This window comes from Conger conger, chromosome 15, assembly GCF_963514075.1.
Source record: "Conger conger chromosome 15, fConCon1.1, whole genome shotgun sequence".
NCBI classification, from domain to species: domain Eukaryota; kingdom Metazoa; phylum Chordata; class Actinopteri; order Anguilliformes; family Congridae; genus Conger; species Conger conger.
In genome coordinates this window covers 16,553,281-16,575,159 of record NC_083774.1, presented here as the reverse complement: position 1 = coordinate 16,575,159, position 21,879 = coordinate 16,553,281, and positions in this window count along the sequence as shown.

The window sequence follows — 21,879 nt, the reverse complement described above, 5'->3', positions numbered from 1 at the left end:
TGCAGATATTTTGAATGAAACCACAACGTGGTTTGATGAGGTGACCGTGATTAGCGATTGGCCACACTATGCCACCTCACTGATGGAAAAACTGATGTAACCTGGTTGTGTTCAGGATCCTCATCACACGACCATGGCAGGTATGTCCAGGGCACTAATGATGTGTAACAGACTGATTGATTGGAAGATCCCGGAGTGAAAGTCTGCAGGATTGCTTTATTTCAAAACAACTCTACTGTTCGTGATTGATGGCAACCTTGCAGGTGCTACATTGATCAAATCGAGAATCTGTTTTAGTCGTCCAACCTGAGAGGCTTGGATCAAGACCGCAGTCCACTGCCCGTCCTTGTGAGAGCTGTGTGTCTTCATTTTAGAAGATATGTTTGTCACAGGTGTAAGCAAGGCCTTTCTTCTCATGTACTCTACGTGTACATTTGATTAGGTCTTAGGCTTTCCTGTCAGTTCATGTGTTTTATGCGTTTTCTACGTTTGCCATTTTACGGACAAGTTGATAGCATATCACTCACACACACGCACTCTGGTTTTTTTTTGGCTGCTTACGTCATCACGCAGCTGACAGTCCCTCGAGGGTGCCTCTGATTGCCTTATAAATGAGCTCCAGGTGATAAGATGTGGGGGCAGAATTTTGCATGAAAATGGTGGAAAAGTTTGAAGTGGTTTGTCTCTTAGGAACAGGAGAGGAGAGGGTGATAGTTTGATCAACTTGTGGGTTGTAGAAAGGTATTGTATTAGAAAGGATAATGTGCATTTTTTGAATAATAAAAAAAAGAATGGTCAACCATAGAGCCACGCCAGGAAAAGATGCTAAAATCCCTTCCACTGTTTGAGGGATTGTGTTCACTGTGGTGCCATTCACATTGCTTTTAGAGTAGGTGAAAAGAAAGACTTTAAGATCGAACCGAAAAGACGAAAAGGTCTGACTGCCGATTTGGGCCAGACCAAGCTGGCCCAGACCTACGCCAAGATTCCGGCTTCTGCAGGCAGTAGGTATGCTCCAATGCTTCCGTGAGCAGTCCAGCGCCATTTTAATTTTGTTCGTTTTGTTTTTCTTTTCTGCACAATACATTCATGTCAGGTTGCAGTCCTACGTCTCACATTCACATTAGAGATCATGAGCCAGTGAAGTGGTCTGTAACTCTTGGCAAAGACCTGCCTGTGGGAGCTAACCTCCCTCTGTGTGTCAGTTTCCCACCTGGGTAGGTGATGTCAATGATGGTGACCTGGGACCACTGCTTCGTAAGCAACTCTGAGCTCTGCACGTGTGTCCTGCACATTTGCTCTGTACATGTGTGTACTGCCATGAGCTCTGCACATGTGTATTGCACATTAGCTCTGTACATGTGTGTACAGCCATGAGCTCTGCACATGTGTATTGCACATTAGCTCTGCACGTGTGTACTGCACATTGGCTCTGTACATGTGTGTATTGCACATTTGAAGGTGTTGTGCTGGTGTGATTTTATATGAGAAACGGTGTTGCAGCCTTAGCTGGGGGACTTGGCACAACCTTAACTGTGCATTTAGTGTATCCAGGTGTAAATCCAGGAGGTGTTTAAGTCGAACCAAGTTCTTTGTAGTCACAGATTGCAGGCTTTGATCGATGGCTGCTTCACTGCTGAAACTTTAAATTATCAGCACATTCAGGAGCGCTTGACCTGGCCTATGGCCAGAGCCACACACACACACACACACACACACACACACACACACACACACACAAAGCACTATACGGCACTATATTAGAATATTTACCATTTTTATCTTGCATTACTCCAATTGATTTATTGGATAATGATTGCATGAAAATTAATGTTTTGATAACCTTATGAGTTGTGTGGGCGTCGTTCATCGCAGTGGTGCAGTGAAATGCATGACTCAAGCATCGCTATGCACACCCACCAGATTGCGGAGGGGACAGCATTGTGATTTCCTTTCCCGGGTCAATCAAGTTGAGAGAAGTGTGTTTTGGAAGGGAAGATTGCATTCCACCTGAAGTCAATACAGCCGTTCTGAAGGCAGCTCTTCCGCACTGAGCCAATTAGAAAAACAGGATTGGAGGTCCGGCTCGCACAGTGGCGACTTCGAGCAGTGGAGGTGTGTTGCCTGTGCGCTGATTCACTGTAGGCTGGGCTAAATTGAGTAATTCGATCCTCGGCTGTACTGTATGCTTTATCGATTGAACACCGAGCAATATCTCCCTATGGGCAGCGCTGTCATGAAAAGCCTGCTTTTGCATTATTAATAACGGGGGAAATGAATGGCACCGTCTCCAATCTCGCCGGGGGCGTCTGACATACAGCGCGCTGTGGGTGATCTGTTGATTGAAAATAATCATTTGAAACACAATTTAACCGCTGCCTCGTAAAATGGGAAATTGTTGAGTTAAATTAGAAATGCAATCTCTCTGCCTCCAGTCTTCTTTATTGACTTTTATCTGATGATAGTCGATGAGTATGATAGCCTTAATCTGTTCTCGGTTATCTACAGTACACGCAGTCCTGGATTAGTGTACGATTAAAATAAGTATTCAGGTTTGTTTTGTTTTTAGCCGTATGATTCGAAAGTAATGTAGTGTAGACAATCCTGAGTCCTGTGTTCAATTCAGGTCCCATTGCCTTTTGAACCAGTCCTATAAACCCTACTGGGCTATTCAAATCCATATCTATAACTATCTAAATCTCCATGCCCAGTTAGTGACTCTGGATGCTGTCCGATATGTGGAAAGTTTTACAAATTTTGTATATCTTTTATTTTGTGTGAATAATAAGGAAGTAACATTTTCTGGAACTCTGCCATGTTGGTATGCAACAAGTACTGTACCTGAACATACACGTGTTTAGTTCATAACTAACCATAAACAAGCAGTGGCATTTATTTCCTGATCCTAATATTTCCTTATTTCTTTTACAGGTTCCACATTTACAATTACGGCTTGTATGTATTTGCAGTAGATTAAAGATTACCCCAGACTACAGCAGGTAAATGAGGTACGGTAGCTTGTGTTTAAATTACGATTTTGCGGTCTCTCAGCAAATTTAGCTCCTTCGGCCTCCCCAATTAATGCACTAGAATTGGATCCTTAATTAATTCACATCACACCCTGGAAAATGTCTTCGTTTTAAAATGTCTCTGCCTCTACGAAGCCAATAAGGTGAGTTTTCCATAATAGAGCCTGCCAGCTTGCCCATTTACCACTGATGTGTGCTATCAGAGCAGAGCGTGATTTCTCTTACTAGGCTCTATGACACTGCCTCTTAGTTCTAGCGGGGAATTTGGCTTGTGTGTAACAATGGTTGACCCAATTCTAGGTTATAGCCTTGATGAGGAAAGTGCTGTAAACCCTCTTGATGTGCTAAGTGGGACTCAGCGCTGTACTTAACGCTCACTCGGTTCGCTCTCCCAGGTACTTGTCCCTGTAGTTGGAGGTTTAAAGTGCGTGGTATGAATAACAACAGTCTCGTATCCATTGCTGAAACTGTTATAATGCGTTAATATGGCGTATATATATTTTTTCTCCCACACAAGGTCAAGCTTGTGTATACGCTTTGTTCAAAGAAAAACGAGGTACATTTTGACAGATTTCCTTGCTTGTGACGAACATTTAAACTTTCCTATCTCTGAAAATGTATCCATTGCTTTCGGAATGCTTTTTCATATCCTTCATTGAAAGATGCTTTAATTCTAAAGCGTTTATCTATAAAGCACATTTTTTTGATGAATGTAGCCTACTGTTTCCAGCAAGCCACTGTGAATCGGCTCTGGTAATCAACTACCCGACACTGTGAGTGTCGTTACAACAGTTTTGTTTCTCCAGCAGGAATGATAGTTAATCAAGAACAAATGATTGCCTCTAGGAGAATAAGAGGGGGGAAAAAACAGTCCCTGTCAAAATAACGCCTCATGACACACACCACTGTACAGCCTTAGCACGATGAGTAGAAAAGCCTTGTTCAATTGGCTTGTGGATGTCTTGATGCACAACTTCACAATGCTGGCTAAATCCCAACAATACAGTGTTGCTCGTATATAAAGTGCATTTCTCTAGAAGGCCAGATGCACTTTACTTTCTCATTTCATGTAAGGTTGATTTCCAACCTAACCTTGGGTTTTATCTGTCACAAACCTAATAGAGTGTATTTTAAAAAAATCCTTAAAATAAAGACATAATCTCTCACTTTCTGATTAAGCCATCAGTTTTATTTCAGATATACCATATATTTGTAACTATGCTATTTGTCAAGTGATCTGGCTGCAGATACCACATTGTCAAATATCTCATTTGCATTAACTACCATAATTAACTCCCATAATTAAACGAAAACAACCAAGGTATTTGGTGGAATCAAGCATATGCATTTCCATTGGTATAAATTTATGCAAAATTAGAATGTCAATGATCAATGTTGTGTATGGACACGAATGAATAGCAAAAGCCAAAATCCATTGACTCTGACCAAAACATGCTCACTGCTACCTGGACTCACCGTCTAGAAAGCTAGTAAATTCAATTTATCTGTCCCTATAGAACGGAATAGGAACTGGTTGACCTTGCAATATGATGGCTTTGGTAACTAGTACAGGCCTGTCTTGTGGGAGGGATAACATGTCGTCCTCAGAATTAAGACTAACCATTCAGCCTGGCACGTAGCACAATGAGTGCGGTCTGTGTGTCTCTATGCGTGCAGAACGGCGACCCCTTTTCCCCGTGAACAGAAAGAACGGCAGCCGCTGGGGGACAGGATCTGGGGCTCCTGCCGCAGACCTTTCCCATCATACCGCCTCCCCTCGCGTGAACAGTGCTTGTTAGCGGAGTGATTAATGGCGGGACATCTCTGCCTGGAAGAATCCATTAAGTGGAGGAGTGGGGTTTTTCGGGACTCTGTGGGACACAGCCCTCATTCCCTGGAGGGGAGCAGCGCAGTTAGTGTTCGAGTTTGTCACCGGAGGGCTGTCTTTCTCTGTGCTGGAAAGTCAATGAGAAGGGCAAGGCTTTGTGGAAGCGCATTTTCATCATGTTGGCCCATTGGTCAAAGCGATGAAGGGCCTTAGTCTCTTGGGCCTAGTTCTATCCCCTATGCAGAAACCTGGCTGTGGAATGGCTTCCTGCAGGCTCCTGACAGCAGCAGAAATAGAGCAGCATAAAAATGGGGAATGTTGTCGGTCAGCGGGCCTCACAGTGAGAGGGAAGGAGAGCGAGCACGTGCTGTTCAGGCTGATGAATTGTCAGAAGTATGGGGTCTAGCAGCACTACAGCCGTGATGATGCCAGGCTCTCATTAGCATGATTCCCAGTCAAGTCTGATGAGGGCTCATTAGCCGCGGCCGCGCGCAGGTCAAACCAAGGGAGCCGACAGCATGCTAAAGACCAGGCCGATCTGCGTTCGCTCACTGCTGCCCAAACGTGTTGTACAAACCATCTCTGAGAGAACCCACTCAATGGTAATTTCTATTTCAGGTCCATCACTATTGATGACCTTGTTGTCCATCAAGTTCTGTCCTCCATCAAGTTCCTCTTCATGGTGCCTTTGGATGCCACATTGTTCAGTCTCTTATTGGGGTAAAGTGAGTGAGAAACTGGACCAGAAGGCAACCAGAAGAGTGCAAGTTACAACTTGTGTCATTGAGCACGCTCCTGGTTCTCTCTCTCTGTGTCCGGGTTCCCCCTGAGATTTCCTCCCAGCCTTTTTTCTCACCTCTGAGATTGTTGGGGGGTTCAGAGGGGGACAGTAGTAGCTGTAGAGCATCTTTGTGAAACTGTATCAACAAAAAGTGCCATACACATCAAATCAACTTAAATCAACTGTTCAATTATTATTTTTATATTATTCACTAAGTGATAATATTAATATAAAATGTTACCTGTGTGTCTTCCTAGATAAGGGCGTCTGCTCAGGTACATTAAGACAGCTCTTTCAGCTCCATATGGGGATGTCCAGTGTGCAGTCAAATCCAGCATCTGAACATTGTCCAAAATAATGTAGGCGGACAACCAAGGTCCTGCGATCCAATTAGCAAACTGTTCCACCTTGTGCTTTCTAAATTGTACACCATGGATTTGTTATACCGTGTCCGCAAAATGCCTGTAATGTAATGTGTATTCAGCCCCAGTGAAACCTGAGATATAATTACGCGCAATCTATCTGAGCACAAAACAATCACACAAGTCAACAAGAACATCAGCATAATCTCCAGCCTGAGAGAATGAAGGTAACATACACTTACACTGGAGACACAGCCATGAATGATCTACTGTATGTGTGTATTGCCCTACCGTACACAGAAATGTTCAGGCCTAACTAAGCCAGCCAGAAGTCCGAGTCTGCATTTATTTTCAAATCAAATTATAAATTGTCATGGTACTATCAAAGTACAATAGTACTTTGTATAAAGTATAAAATTGCAATAATACTCATAATAAAAATAAAAATTATTTATTTGAATTTCTCAACACCCAAGGTCACCTTAAACTTCGGCAAAACATGTTTTTTCTTTTTGTTTATGGAAATGAAGAATACAAAAAACATCCCTTTAAAATTTGACATCAGAGGGATGATTTCAAGATTTTAAGATTTTACGGCCACAAAGCCCTGGTTTTCGTGTTTGTGCAGGATCCTAAAATGGCAGTGACAAAGCAACTCAAGTCTGTCCAGCACAAAAGGCCATCCAATCTGAGTGCAAATACATTTACCTTCCGTATCCTCAGATAACGATTTTCAATGCGTTTTGTTTTGTGCACAATGCCCTGTCCCTCCTGTGAAGGGTAGTTTTGACTGCTTTTAACTTTTTCAGACATTGTTTAGAACATGATATTTCACTCACTAAATTGGGATTTGCTAACACATCGTAACACCTGTAAGTGCTGCTGTTCATCCAGACAGGTTTATTTGTGGCACTGGCAAATATCTCCCTAATTAACTACTTTGGTTAAAAGCTTCTGATGTAAAGATTGTGCTTAACTCATGCTGATATTCTCTAAGGAAAACAACCTATCACTGTAATGCATCACAACAGCCTGTACCTTTCACTGGCTGTTCTTGCATTGCAAAATTATAATGTATGTGCTGTGCATGCCTTATCATCAATATAAGCAACTGGGAATTAAAGGATCACAACTGGAGCTATTTATTCTTGGCAATGTCAAAATGCACTTAATAGACCCATTAATTCTGTAATCCATTAATTTAGCTTCCATACGTTTAGTTAATATGTATATTTAATATACTTGTGAGGTGTGAGGCTGGCAACCTGGATGGTTTTCTCCAGACTCTCGCTTGTGCTTCCTTGACTGCCCAGTGGAGGGCAGTATATTCCCTGTCATTGTGAGTCACATTCCCATGGCGCCAAAAAGAAATGCCCTGCATATTACAACCACAAAATAAGCACTCTGGCATAAACAAATCGAGAATGTGTAATTCTCGTTTCAAATGGACAAACTCCACTTTCACTCTAGGCTACACTCACTCAGAAATGTTATAAGTTTACTAAACCAAATTTAAAATAATTAAAAACGTTTTCACTTCACTGACACTGATCCTTTAATGGAGAACCAAAAATAATATTAAAACCCATGCCTACAAGTGTCAGTAGCACTAATTTGACAAAACATTTTTTTTGAAGGAACTAACTGTGAATATGAAAGCCAGATAAGATAATGGAATAATGTCAGCATCGATTATACAGGTTCACATACAAAGAAAATTACTAGCAGTCTCACTCAATGCTATTTCACTGAAAGGTGATATGACGCTGGCAGATTTCTTGCAAATTACATTACATAAAACATTACATTGCTGAAATTAATATGTTTGTGTCACAATTCTTCTAATGGACAGAGCATTGGCTTGGCAGATAATTCAGAGATAATGTACAGATGTAATTTACACCCCTTGCAGACTGATAAATGTGTTGCTGGATTTGCTATTAACATCCATTCTGTGAAGGGGACATTGAGTCAGTAATTCAGCCATTTTTCTCTGCTCCTGCAGATGTGATCACCAGAGAACTGTATGCATAGCAGTTCATCTGCATGCTTCATACTCTGATCATGCCCGGTTTTGTGAATGTACAGATGATTCGAGGCAGTTGTTGGATGGTGTATTGTCAGAACAGTCAATACAGATTGAAGCCAGGGTATACATAGAGGATCAGGCGTGAAGAATTGCTCTGTTCTCTTATTCCCCTCCCCCACCTTTTCCTTCGAAGTTTGTGCAGTGTGAGCTGATGCTTTGACATTTTTTCAGCTAAGAGTATTATTGGTGCATTTGTGCTTAATATCCATACAGTCAGAGTGTCCTAATATTTACACTGAGAAGAAAAGTGCAGTGAATATGAGCAGTTGGCATGGGGGGAAGGGTAACGGGGGGTTGCAGTGATGACAGATCTTCTGAAGGGGAACAAAAGGGCGAACGTGATTAAACAGCAGAGGCATGGTGATTATGATGGGAGCCCAGTGTTGACAGGAACACAGCGGAGGACTGAATCAGAGCCTCAGTGATGGGGAGATTATGCTCACTTCAGCCCACAAGCCTGTGGTCAAACCCTGCCCACAAAGCTCCATCACTGGATAAGCGGGAGACATGGGCCAAACAATAGGCTTACAAAAACAAACTGGAACATCATTAAGAAGAAAGAGAGTACTGGTGTGTTGTAGGGATCATTGGGCTTCATGCAAGAACATTTTATCGTATTCTTATCATAAATGTATCTTACTTTCTTGTACGAAGGGCTCATGCAAGCGTGCAACATTGGATTCAAACCTAACTTCAGGCAACTGTCAGACAGATGGCCAATGGGATTACAAGGGACCACTGATACCTGATTTGGTAGACTGCGGTTCATTTGTTTTTGAAAAAACATAATAATATGGCGGACCGATGATAAACCTTTTCTTTTTTCTCAAAACTGTCCACTAAAAGAAGTTTCTGAAAACATTTGAGCTGAGAAATAAGCAATGCCGTTCCAGAATATTGATTCATATTTGATCTGCAATGCCTAGTTTGAAAGTTCGACCAGAGTTGTGTGTGCTAGGTGAGCTGTGCTGTAATGCACTGCAAGGCTCTTGTTTACATCACTAGTATGACAGGTCGGGACTACAAATCTTGTTCCAACCTGAGAAAAAATTCGAAATAAGAAAATTGGTTCTCTTAAATCACTTGTTTTAGGAGATTTAAGTGATTTAAGAACAAATCTGGTTCTTGCATGTCTTGCTGCAGGATGAAGCACCGTTGGAGGCATTTGATTGAACTTGAGCAGAAATTATGCTTCTGTACACTACAGAATTCATTCTGCTGCTGCTTTCTGCATTTACATTCACAATGAAGGTAAGGGATCCAGCAGCCATACAAACTCAAACTATAACACCCCCACCACCATATTTCTAAGATTAGAGGGGTCCTTTGGTTCTTGGGCAGTTCTTTTAACCCCCACACATTTATTCAGCCAACTAGTGGTTGGCATCCTGCAGTGTAGCCTCTGTAGATCTATTAGGCTTCTGCAGATATTAGTCACTAACACATCCACACCTGCCTCCTGAAGAGTGTTTCTGATCTGTTTGACAGGTGTTTGGGGGTTTTGATTCATTATGGCGAGAATTCTTTGGTCAGTCTGCACAGTCTTCCTTGGCCCACCAGCCCCTTTGCAATTACTGGGCTCACCAGTTCTGTCTTTCGTTTTAATGATGATCCAACCCATTTATTTTGGTAAGCCTATGGTTTGGCCTTGGTATCTGTTTTTTTTATTTCTTAGTTCTCAGCCTCATAATGGCTTCCTTGACTGTCATTGGTACAACTCGGGTCCAAACTCCAAAGGCAATCAAAAGCCTTGAATCAAGACTAGATACTGATACTAGATAGATACTAGATACTAGATTCTTATACCTGCACTAAGGAAGTGATTGAATATCTGAACATCTGACTAATCTGAAACAGCTGAGAACTGTCCAATTACCTTTCGTTAACTAAAAGAGCAGGACTGTATAAAAAGGGATTCTATTCCTACACAGATCATTTGATATGGATGTAAATACCCTCTAATTAAAGGTGACAATCTGTAATTTAGCCTCTTATTCAATGTTCAAATTATTTAATAATAATTTGCTGGATTACTGAGCCAAAAAAGAAAAATGTTGCTGTCCGAATATTTATGGACAACACTATATATAATCCAAAGTCTATTGGTGTACACGATCAGCAGTTGCATTGCCAAGGTGCAGTGGAGACTGTGGGTGTATATCGCTAAGTGAAAGAGCGACACTTGGGAATGGCTGCCGTGTCAGGCTGACACAACCCATGCATTACAATGACCCAGTCTTTCCACCTGGGAGAAGGGGACTGTTCTTTTTATTTATTTATTTTATTTGGGTCAAGATCTTTTTAATGCGGTTTTCTGTTAAGTTAACATGCTCTCGGTAGCGCCGGTGGAAATCGGACAGGATTAAAAAGATTTACCGACGCACGTCCTCCGTAATGGCCCGAGTTCAGCGAAACCGTTACCCCTCTCGTTTATTTATGGCAAAGATGCAATCTAATTTTCCTGCAGCACACAACTCCTTTATACTTGTCAGTGTGCAAAAGGCCATCTTCTCCGAGGGTGGCGTGCGCGTAGGGAAAAGGCTAACTGAAAGTGACTTTCCCGTTTCCTCCACGGGGCTCGGCGGAGGACAGGGACCGGGCGTCTCGTCCCCTTCGGAGCCGTCTTCTTCAAGGTTCGCCCGAGCGCCCTGCTTTTAGTGATGACACCACACACGACGCGGGCGGCTGTCTGTGTTCCTGGTGCTGAGTAATTACCGCTGAGGCTCCCGGCCTCCTGGGCCCCCGCTGGCTTTGGGGACGCCTTTCCTTCGGCTCGATGTTCCAAGTCTCTCATTAGGGAAAGTGATTTCTTTACTTTGAATACAGATTGCTTTTCTGATGTGTTGTGCGACCCCTTTAAAAAAATGTTCAATAATAGAGCCGACACCCCAGTCCATGCGTAATATCTAGGTATAGCCCAGGAATAACCGGAGAGCATAGATTTCTTGTAATGCACAACATTCAAATTCAGTGATTTTTATTTTTATGTAGTTCTCAAAAATAGCATTTGAAAAAATATGTTATGAATGAGAAAGCATTAAAGAATTTAATGAGCACTCTGGTCTTACCGTACCATGTCCTAAATGCGGAAAATGGAAAGTAGTTTATTTCAACCACGCGGGGATTTCAACGTAACGATATAAGGCTTTGCATTCAATTAACAGGGATTGTAAATAAATGGTGTTTGTAGGAATTCCAGGGAGACACAGTCCCTCAGAGTGGAGGAAACCTCCACAGTGAGCGCATGCATAATGGAATGCAGATGTGCTTTCTGTGCACGGCACGTCTAAGCTCCACAATGTGACGGGTGGGCTGTCGGATTTCATAAAGTGAAAGGCTACGTTTCCTCTGAGCATTACCCCCCCCCCCCTCCCCCCAAAAAGGAAAGATATTCTCCATGTGCCAACGGAGAATGAAACCAGGTCAGCATGTCTACTGCATTAACAACTCCAAATAAATCAGAGAGTTTCAGAATATATATTTCTCTGTATTTTATGACTGGGTGCTATTGTGTGGCGGCCGACTTGTTTCACTGTACAGGGAAGGCGGTTCAGCGCATCAGTGCAATTGTGTGCAGTTTTACCACGGATCATGACCGTGATCACTTCCTCTTCTGTTTTACTTTGTATTACGAGGATTAGTTATTCAATTATTTCAATAGTTCATCACAATTATTTTTATTAATAAATGTGATTGAATCTTTTGATTTTTGTGATTATAATTACCTGAGTACATTGTGTACACCTAATTGTGGGTCGTTTTAATGTTAATTGAGAAGCTCGGAGCATTATATATGGAGTATTTCACAATAGACTTGCCTAAGGAGTGAATTCCTGATTGTTAGGAGGGCAGGTCGTATTGGAGTCCTAAGCAAGCACTCACCACTCCACTCGTATTTCAAAACAACAAGGTGCTGCTGAGAAGCACTGGAGAAATAGGATGAGACGGCATTTTCAAAGTTTTTTTCTCCTTTGCGTATTGATCATGATCTGAAGACGTGAAATAGATTTTAGACTCAAATTCATTGGTTGGGTGAAGCTGAACTAAGCATTTCATTGGTTGTTTAATCTTAACCTGATCACGTTGGGGGGATTTAAAACTACATCAGACAAATTTATTAGCAGGTTAACACAGAGGTACTGGCACACGTTAAATAGCTGGTGTCAACCTCTCAATGTGCGTTGTTTACTGAGCTTTTCATTTAATTCCCCCTTTGCGGTTTGTTCAATTTGCAGAGTGCCGCTCACTGGTTTTCATAGCACTATTAAGTGTACTTCACTGAGTTATTGCCTTTTGATTCCTGTGCTTGATACAGGGAGATGACAGAGAGCGAACTAGAAGAGGCATGGCCTCAGCTGTTCTATCAACAAAATCAATATCTCACATCTTCAATGGACAGTAGTTTATCACAATTTCCCTGCTTTCTCTACAAACACCGCTCCTGCCGACTACTCCTGCTGCTTCGGCTAATGACGCCGATGTGGCCGCCGCTGCTGTAAATGCTACCGCTAATACCGCATATATTATGCTACCGTTGCCTGGGCTCCACTGACAGGCGTCAGCTCAATGCATGTTGTTCCGCGTTAGCCGATATGCCAACTCGCTTTGAGGTTGATGGAGTCTGACCTTTATACCTTTAGACTTTGACCTTTCAGGCAGTGCCCCGTGAGTGCCTCCACTGCGTTTGTTTGTAGGGGTCAGTGAAGGACGTCCTGATGATCGTGGCTTTGTTATTCGGGGGTTGGAGAGGCAGTAGTGAGTGATGCTGATTATATGCAGGGTTTGTGCACAGGGGGGAGGGTAAAATGTTTGCCTATTTTCTTGTGAGATTTATGATATGTCAACATGACTGTGCCACCTATCCGGGAATAAGAGTTTTTGGCTACGATATTAAACACACCTATCTCTGCCTGCCTTGCCTGGGCTCCAGACTCATCTATTGTATTATGGAGTTGGCCAAAATTCTGCCAGCCCAGAATTTTCTTTTTAATGTGGAAATGCTGGTTCTTCTCAGATATAGCGCCTACAGCTCACTTTGGTTGTGGTTTGTTAAGCCTTTAATGGTCTGCTCAAACGAGGCGTTACATTTTTCTATGGGCTCTTGATGTGGATAACAACAAATTAAAGCTAATATTAATCATCCGTGCAGAATTAATGATGTTTACCTGCCACAATAATAATAGTTTTGCTTGTTTAGGCTCAATGTTAAAGACAAGTGGCAGCATTTGGCAGGGCATCTCAAGCCATCTCCAAATGTTGATGATCAAACTTTGTAAGAAACAGGGGTGTTTCGTACACTGTGTATTTACCAAGTGTTTGCTAAACAGTATATTTTAAAATAATGGGCTTCTTTCAGCTCCTGCCTGGCTATGCTGTGAAAATCTGGCTATTAGCTATAACTGCTGAACCACTGTGACCTCTTGCTCATGATTTACCATGTCAGGAATAATTAACCTTACGGACAGTATGAGCGCTATCGCGTTGGGCTGCAGTGGACAAATTAAGAGCTGGTGTGGTGTAAAGCATTACAATACATGAAAAACCTGAGCTGAGAGTACTAAGTGGAAAAATGTTGTCTGTTATACACAGAGGCACGGAACTGGTGTGGGAGGACTGAGAAGATGCTATGTGGCCTTACAATGGATCCTTCAGTTTGCGTTGATATGAAAACTGATTTGCATGAAAGCTGATATGGTTCAGTCAATATCAGTTTTCATATAAAGGTTTGATGGTTGACCTGTAACAAAAAAAAAACTAAGATCTAAGGAGGGTAACATCATTGCTGCAGAAACCCTCTGTGTGCCCTCTGTAGGACTGGGATTCACCAGTTGAACTTCAGTTCAAACGTAGCCTAGTTAGCTATAACTTTAAGTCCTATTAATACTCTTGATTTATGCATTACAAACATAAAAGCGGTGACAACGGAAATAAGCTACCAACATAACTAGCTAACACGTCTGTAGCCTACACCTACACTGTGTAATCACACACTCACTCACTAAAGGTGAAACATATTTTCTGCACACAGCATCATTTTTCGGTAACAACATGGCCTCTTGCAACTCAGCAATCAAGTAGAGGTTTCATTTATGGATATGGATATGGATATTTCATTGCCTACCTATATTGCAAATCTACCTTACTCTTCTTTCTGTTGACAACCTTAAATTTTCTTATCCCTGGTGGGTAATAATCTTTGGCAAACAAGAAAACGACTTGTGTCTCTCCCGATCAGCTTGATTTGAGCAACCATAAACTGCACAGAAATTAAGCATAATGAATCTGTGTTATTGCTGCTTAAATATGCCTTGTCGTTGACCTGAGTTTTAAAACACAGTAATTTTGGCAGAAAAATACATTGAGTTCTATGGACTGCTTGTCCTCCAACATAGTGGATGAGTCAAGGTCACATGGTAGAGGGGAGACCCTTGGTCACCCCATCTCTCATAACAAATACGCAGGTTATATATGGGGAACTAGACCGTTGATATGGCTTCAAATGCTCATATATTTGTGCTTTTTCTGCACAGGGGCTTTCTTTCACAGATTGATGCGCATTTGAATGAGGAAAACTTTCTGTATGGAAACTTGTCTGGAGTCTCTTCTATAGAGCGTGTCAGCTGCTGTCACTGGGACAAAGCCTGCCTTCCAGTGCTCTGTGATTAAACCAGCCTTCAGAGTGTCAAAGCCGGCTCGTCAGCGATGTGACGGCCTCAGACATTCCCCGTGTTTCTCTTCCTCCACGTTGGGAGGGGACCCTGCTTAAAATAAATAGTTGAAAAAAAATAAAAAGTGGTAAGTAGGAGTGAGAAGACTGGACAGGTGGGATGGGATTACGTTTGATTTCCGTTTTTTTTTGGAAGTGGACCGTTGGCCGGCCCATGCCCCTGACCTGAGGCGTGGGCCGGTACATCACCGTGTGAAACGCCAGGCCGTTTCCAGGCAAGGTTCTCATAATTTGATTGACATCGCACGCTATATGTTTAAGAAACGAGAGGGATGTCTGCGAGTGGAGCTTCAATAGACAACTGTGGCTAATGGCCCTCTGGTGGGGGTGGTAGGTACTGCAAAAGTGCACAGTGGCCTCCTTTCTGGCTGTGTAAATATCAGTGTTGGAGTACAAGCCATTAAGTTGGCCATGCTAAGAAACAGCGTTATGTTCCACCCATATTGCCACAGGTTATTGCAGAAGAGGCAGTGTTGCATTCTATATTTTTCGCATTCCATTGATTGAATTCCCTGATACCTTACAGCAATAGTTGTCATGTAAAAGAAAAACGTTCTGGCACTTTCATTCGACCTGGAAAAAAAAGAGAAAAAACATGCTCTCCCTAGATTGTTTTGTGTACATCTTTCTAGGGTTATCTTCGTATTTGTGTTTGCTTGAAGTATACAGTAGTTTGCCATGTGATTCCAAGAAAGGCAGGGCTTGTATATTTCTATTATAAAATAGTAGACTATAATTATATGTTGTCATCAATATTCAATAGGAATTATCAATATGTCAGAAATTATGAGCTTTATGATCTAATTGATATATTGCATGCCTGTGATTTAAGATTTATTTCAATTATTTTTTGTGTGGCGTATTGTCATTGGACACACCTTTTCTCCTTTTTCAGATTATGGGAATAAAGGGTGTTTTCTCTTGAAGATAATAGAAGGTACTATCACTGAAAAGTACAGGCAAGAACATATTTCAAAACAGTTCTGCACTTAGATTATTAAGATAAACCCATAATTAATGACACAATCGAACCATAATGCGCCAGTTACAAACATTTTTTATTTATGAATTAAAATGGTTAAATTGATGGTTGCTGGGCATAATTACAGTTTTTAATCTGACTAAATAAAAATAATATTGGAAAATAATAAGAGTTTATATCCTTCATGCTGGAACTGGCTCCATCATAGCAGTGATAAAGACGATGGCATGTGAGGGAGACAGCCATTATGCTAAACCATCACAAGTAAGCAATACAATAGTGTTAATGATGTGATTAGAATTACATGATTGATTAGATTCGATTTAGAATAAATTGTAATAACTGAACGCCAGGGAATTTTCAGTTGATCTGTGCTAATGCAAAACAATAATCACAAAATATGTAATGGTTATTGTAGAGAATAGAATAGAATGAATCCATAGAATGGTTTAGGTTGGACTGAGGTAGCCTGTCAGCCAATGGGAAAGGATGTTACATGCCCACTTAAATGAGTGACATGGACATAAGTGCCACTCAATTATTCATGAAATGGCTGCTGATTCAACTGAAATGGTAGTGCTTCTTCTTCTGGCCATCTTCACGGTTTCCAGTTTTAGCACATTTATTCCTGTTGAGGGGATTCTTTTTCCTCCTCAGAAAAGAATGAGACGATGATCTCGTGTTTTCTGACAAAACTTGAAATAAAGAACAGATTAATTAGTCACGCTCTCTGAAGTAGCATAAATTACATACTGTTTTTCTGTTTATTGTTGCATGGTTTACACTGGGGTTGAGAAAATATCAGTAACGTGGCGTACCATATATGGTAATGTAGTAGGCTAGCACAATAGTTTCTTCAACCATTGATGCAGTTGGCAAGAGCAGACATGCCACAAAACATCATATTCTTTCCAGGCTGACCCCCAAGGGGGAAAGTTTGGCAAAGTTTCCATAGGAAATGAACAACAGGAAAGGTCCTCCTCTGACTCCACTCAGCGCAACATAAGAAAAGTCAAACAGTCTTTAACTGAGCAGAAAATGTAGTTGTATATTCAAAATCATCACTATTTTCAAAATGCCAGAAAGCTACTGTGTGCCTTGCTGCACAGAAAACGGATTTAAAACTGTATGCTGTAATTTCTTCAATATCAAAATATTTAAAAGCCTAAAGTGAGAATTATGGCATAGATACACTCACTGAGTAGTCCTGTACACCAGCTTGTTAATGCAAATATTTAATCAGCCAATCATGTGGCAACAACAAAATGCATAAAAGCATGCAGGCATGGTGAAGAGGTTCAGCTGTTTTTCAGACCAAATATCAGAATGGGGAAGAAATGTGATCGCATTGACTTTGACTGTGGAGTGATTATTGGTGCCAGACAGGATGCTTCAAGTATCACAGAAACTGCTGAAACGTTTTCACGCACAGCAGCCTCTAGAGTTGCGAATGGTGTGAAAATCTGCAGGCAAAAACACCTTGTTAATGAGAGAGGTCAGTGGAGAAGGACCAGACTGGTCGAAGCTGACAGGAATGTGATAGTAACGCAAATAACCACACATTACAACAGTGGTATGCAGAAGAGCATCTCTGAACACACACTCAAACCTTAAATGGATAGGCTAAAAACAAAAACCTAATAAAGAGCTCAATGAGTGTACGCAGTTGTACCCTTTCTCCCAATGCAGGCTGGGATGGGCTACGGCACCTCCCCATGACCCTGACCAGGAATATGAGGGTTAAATAATGGATGGATGGATATGTACACAGTAGCTATGGATTTCATTTAACATGATCCATCAGACCGTACAGAAATTTACCGGGGATTATCCCAGGGATAATCTTTCTTTCTCTTTCTGAAAGACCTTTGATAGCCAACCCTTCACACTGATCCACGCTAATGAAGAGAAAACGTGCATCCACACACGATGCTTTTATTTATGAGAAGTTTTGAGTCAGAGCTGTGAATGTGAGCAGGAGAGGCTGATGTTCGAAAGAGAGAGAGAGATAGAGAGAGAAAGAGAGAGAGAGAGAGAGAAAGAGAGGGCTTTCACTGGGTAGGAATAACACCAGTCTACAAATAGAATCCCCTCTGTTCAGACTGTGCCACTCTAAAGGAGCCACCATTTCAGACCGCTAAATGGAAGCCTTTCCAACCGCAAACCTGGCTTGCATTATTTATCATGGGGGTAGCGCTTCCTCAGGGTTAACACAATGTCCCTCCTGAGATGAGATTCCAGCCCACAACCTTACCATTACAAGTCATTATTTGTATGATTACAACTAGTATCAAGTTCATAAAAAAATAAACCACAATGGCTTTGTTTCCAATACCAGAGAAAAGTGAAGGAAATGTAAAAGTATTGCATAACAGTGCATGCAATCGGTGCCCTCATCAACAGAGCCTTCATAACCAAACAACAAATAATTGAATATTAAGTTAACTAATTTGTTATGTATTTATTTAGTATAATAAATTATTTGACTCCCTTTCATTCATTTATTTTGCTGTGGTTGTTAAGTAAACATGATTTTCTATCCATCGGAATGAAAAATGCATATGATATTTGAAGTTTTCACTTTTTGGACTTATACAATTTCCACTGAAATCGGTTTTCATCATGCTTGTCTTCAAAATAATATTCATTGATTTCCTTTAGTATGGTTGTTGAATAAATATGATTTCTCATCCATTTTCTCAGACTTTTTGGAAATATGCTTATATAGCAGCACTACTCAGCTCCTGCTGCTACGCCTGAAGTTATTTTATTTTTATTTTACCTACATGGTTTAGGAAGTAAGCTCATTGGTGATATCAGGTGGTGTACTGCACAGTTGGAACGAATACCTGCAGACACTGTGGCCTGCAGGACCTGGGGTTGAATAGCCATGCTATATAATCTTATGCATTTTTACACCGAAACAAAAGTAATTAGACTCCTTTTGCTAATTTATTTCACCATGTTTATTAAACTTTTTTTATTTATTTAAATGCCTGAAAGCGGATTTTTCACTGAAACACATTTCTCATCGTAAACTAGTGTTGATATTACAATCAGGGTAGGAGTTAGGGCTGCTGTATGGTTGGGGTCAGGGTTATGTTTATAGTTAAGTCACAGCTTGACACAAGGTTTACGATTCGCGTTCGGGTTATGACAAGTGCTAAGGATAGTGTTAGTATTACAGTTATGAGAAGGGTTAGAGTTTTTATTAGGGTTCTGATTGATGGTTCTGGCTTTTTACTACACACATTATTTCACAGAATGCAGTTTGGACAACACCATCACTAGCAATGGCACACCCCTGGGAATAACATAAAGCTGGACATGGGCTTTTTCTGGTGTGTACTGTAAACAAATATTTATCTCCTCATCACAAAATCACAAACCAAAACAAAAGTAAAGTTTTCTGCCACAAGTTGGATTTTTGAGACCCATTTAGTTCCCTGCCACCCTCTGGCTCCTGTGTGGTTTCTCTTTTCCAGGTCAACGTTTTCTTGCACCCTTTAAGAAAACCTGCAGATCACATAAACAGACGTTACTTAAATACTTGACTTAAAGGTGTATTGGCCCTATAATTTAGACATTGTATCCACAGCAACGCTTTAATATCATCAATACTTGCAGATCGTGGCTTTGTATTATAATGCCTTTCTGCAATCTTTTCTTGTGCACATTAATGGATGGCACAGATGAGATCTCTGTGGCCAGTGTGACCCAGTTTCTCTCTTTGTTCTCCTGCGCTTCTCTGTGTGCGTGCATCTCCCTGAACCCTGTCTTAATCAACACTCAATTTATTCTTTGGCGACTTTTATCAGTGGGGCTGGAATTAGACACACAGACTCCAGCAGGGCCATAAAATCAGCAGGGATAGAAGAACAGCATCCCCCGACACAAAAATGTCCAGAATAAGGAATATACTGCATGTATAGCAAAACATAACGTGTACATTGTCAGATAGTATTTTTGTGATCTCATTAAGAGTGTGTTGTATCTCAACATACATACATATACAATAGCATAAATATTATAAACCAAATGAAGAGACTCCTGCCTTATACTAAATACAATAATGCACATTATTAATGAGGATCTTCACAAATCTGCACAAGTGCACGTAAGCACTAGCTCACTCCCTTGGGGCTGTTTGCCAGAGAAATGACAAAGTCCTCTGTATGACACAGAGGTGATAACTTGGTAATAGCAGTCACAGTATGACAGGATTTTTTTTTGACGCTCGTTTCCTTGCATAAACCAGTTTTTTATTTGGCACCCAACATGGAGCTGTACACATCCAATTCCCTTCCAAATGTGGTATGTCCAATTATTTACAATGGCAGCTGTGTTCATACACAAACCCCACTGCTGATTAGGGACAGTGTAGACATCTCCGTATCTCGCCTGAAACACATGATGGTACCGCCTCCTTCTTTTCACACCGCGGACAACAGCTGCGCTAAGTGGAGTCAGAGGAGGACCTTTATTTTGCAGCTTTAACGTGCTGCGCACTGGTGCCTGATCAACCAGCAGGGTCTTCAGAGTAGATTAGTGTGGAAATGTGGACCTGTAACTGACAGAACCCTCCCATGCCCTGAGCGATGCAATAGGCAATTGTGCATCACTCTATGGAGCTACCTACCAGAGTGGGCACTGGTCCAGATTTTGGCCTCACCCATGCCCCACAGCGTGGAGCCCGAACCAAATGAGCCACCCAGCAGCCAGTTGAGACCTTATTTCCTCTTACATTCTTAAATGGGGAGGTGAGGAGTGGCGGGCCACACTATGAGCTTAGTGAGACCTGCTCTGCATTAAATATTTACAGATGCTGAAGGTCACATGAAAAGAAAAGCCTGACACTGAATACTACAGCGCACAGGGAATATGTCCTTACATGTCCACCTTAGGGAAGCTAGATTTGGGGGTAATTGAAAAGTAGTAACCATATTCATCACTGGAACACTTATCTCATGATGACCAGCACTGAGTTCTGCTTGGAGATTCAGTATATATCAGTCAGGCCTCATTCGCTCCGAGAAGCTAAATTAATTAGCACTTGTGTGAAAAAGCATGTTTGTGATTGTGTGGGTGCATTGCAGACGCAAAAAATTATCGAACTAATTTAATTCTAATTTAATCTAACTCGGACAAACAGGTGGCTCACAAGGGGTGAGCTTACCAATTCAATTTCAGTCTAGATTGCATCAAATGGCTGGCCACTTAGAGAGGGAGTTAATATAATATAAAATAAATAATATACTATGATATATATATGTCAATAAATATTTATATCAATATGTATGTCATTTGCAGTTTAAAAGTTTCCTGATTAAAACAACAATAATTCAGCAATGGTAAAAAAAAAAATATGTCCACCATTTTTTAATCAGCAGTTCTATTATATTTATATCTAAAATGACTGCCCCTAGCAACAAAAGAGATAATTTTGTTCTTCTGCCAGGTTCCCTCTGAAGCAAACTTCATTAAACTTGCAACAGGGTAACAATCATATTTTACCTTCAATAGTGTAAAACAGTGCTTTACCCAGGATGGTGTTCAATGGTAAAACAAAGCTAATTTTCTCAATATGTGCAACGCTAATTTTCATGCAGGTTGTTTTCATTTCCAAACCACAAAGACAAAATTCATCATCTTATTATGAATAAGATACCTTATTCATACCTACCCTCCTCCCCCCTCCACAGTTACCTCCATCCGTGTGCCTTTGGAATATGATTTACTGTCAACTAAGGGCCTAACAATCACTCTGATAACTGCTGGTCTGTGCTTGCACAGGTTAGCACCTCTGTCACAACAGAGTCCGGCAGAGGCCTCCATCACAGTGGCAGGTTGTGATCGCAATGCAAGTTCCGAAATAAAGGCTACTAAATGTACCATACTCCCCCCCACCCCGCCCCCATTCCATCTCTGTCTGTAGGTCATTTGATACCACAAAAGAAAAAGCCTTCTTTCCTACATATGAAAGCTTTTAGTTCTCTTCATCTCGGGTTCGAGATCCACCTATGGCGAATGACACCCATTGTGACCTCCCCAGAAGCATCCACAGGGTGGCCTGTAGCATAG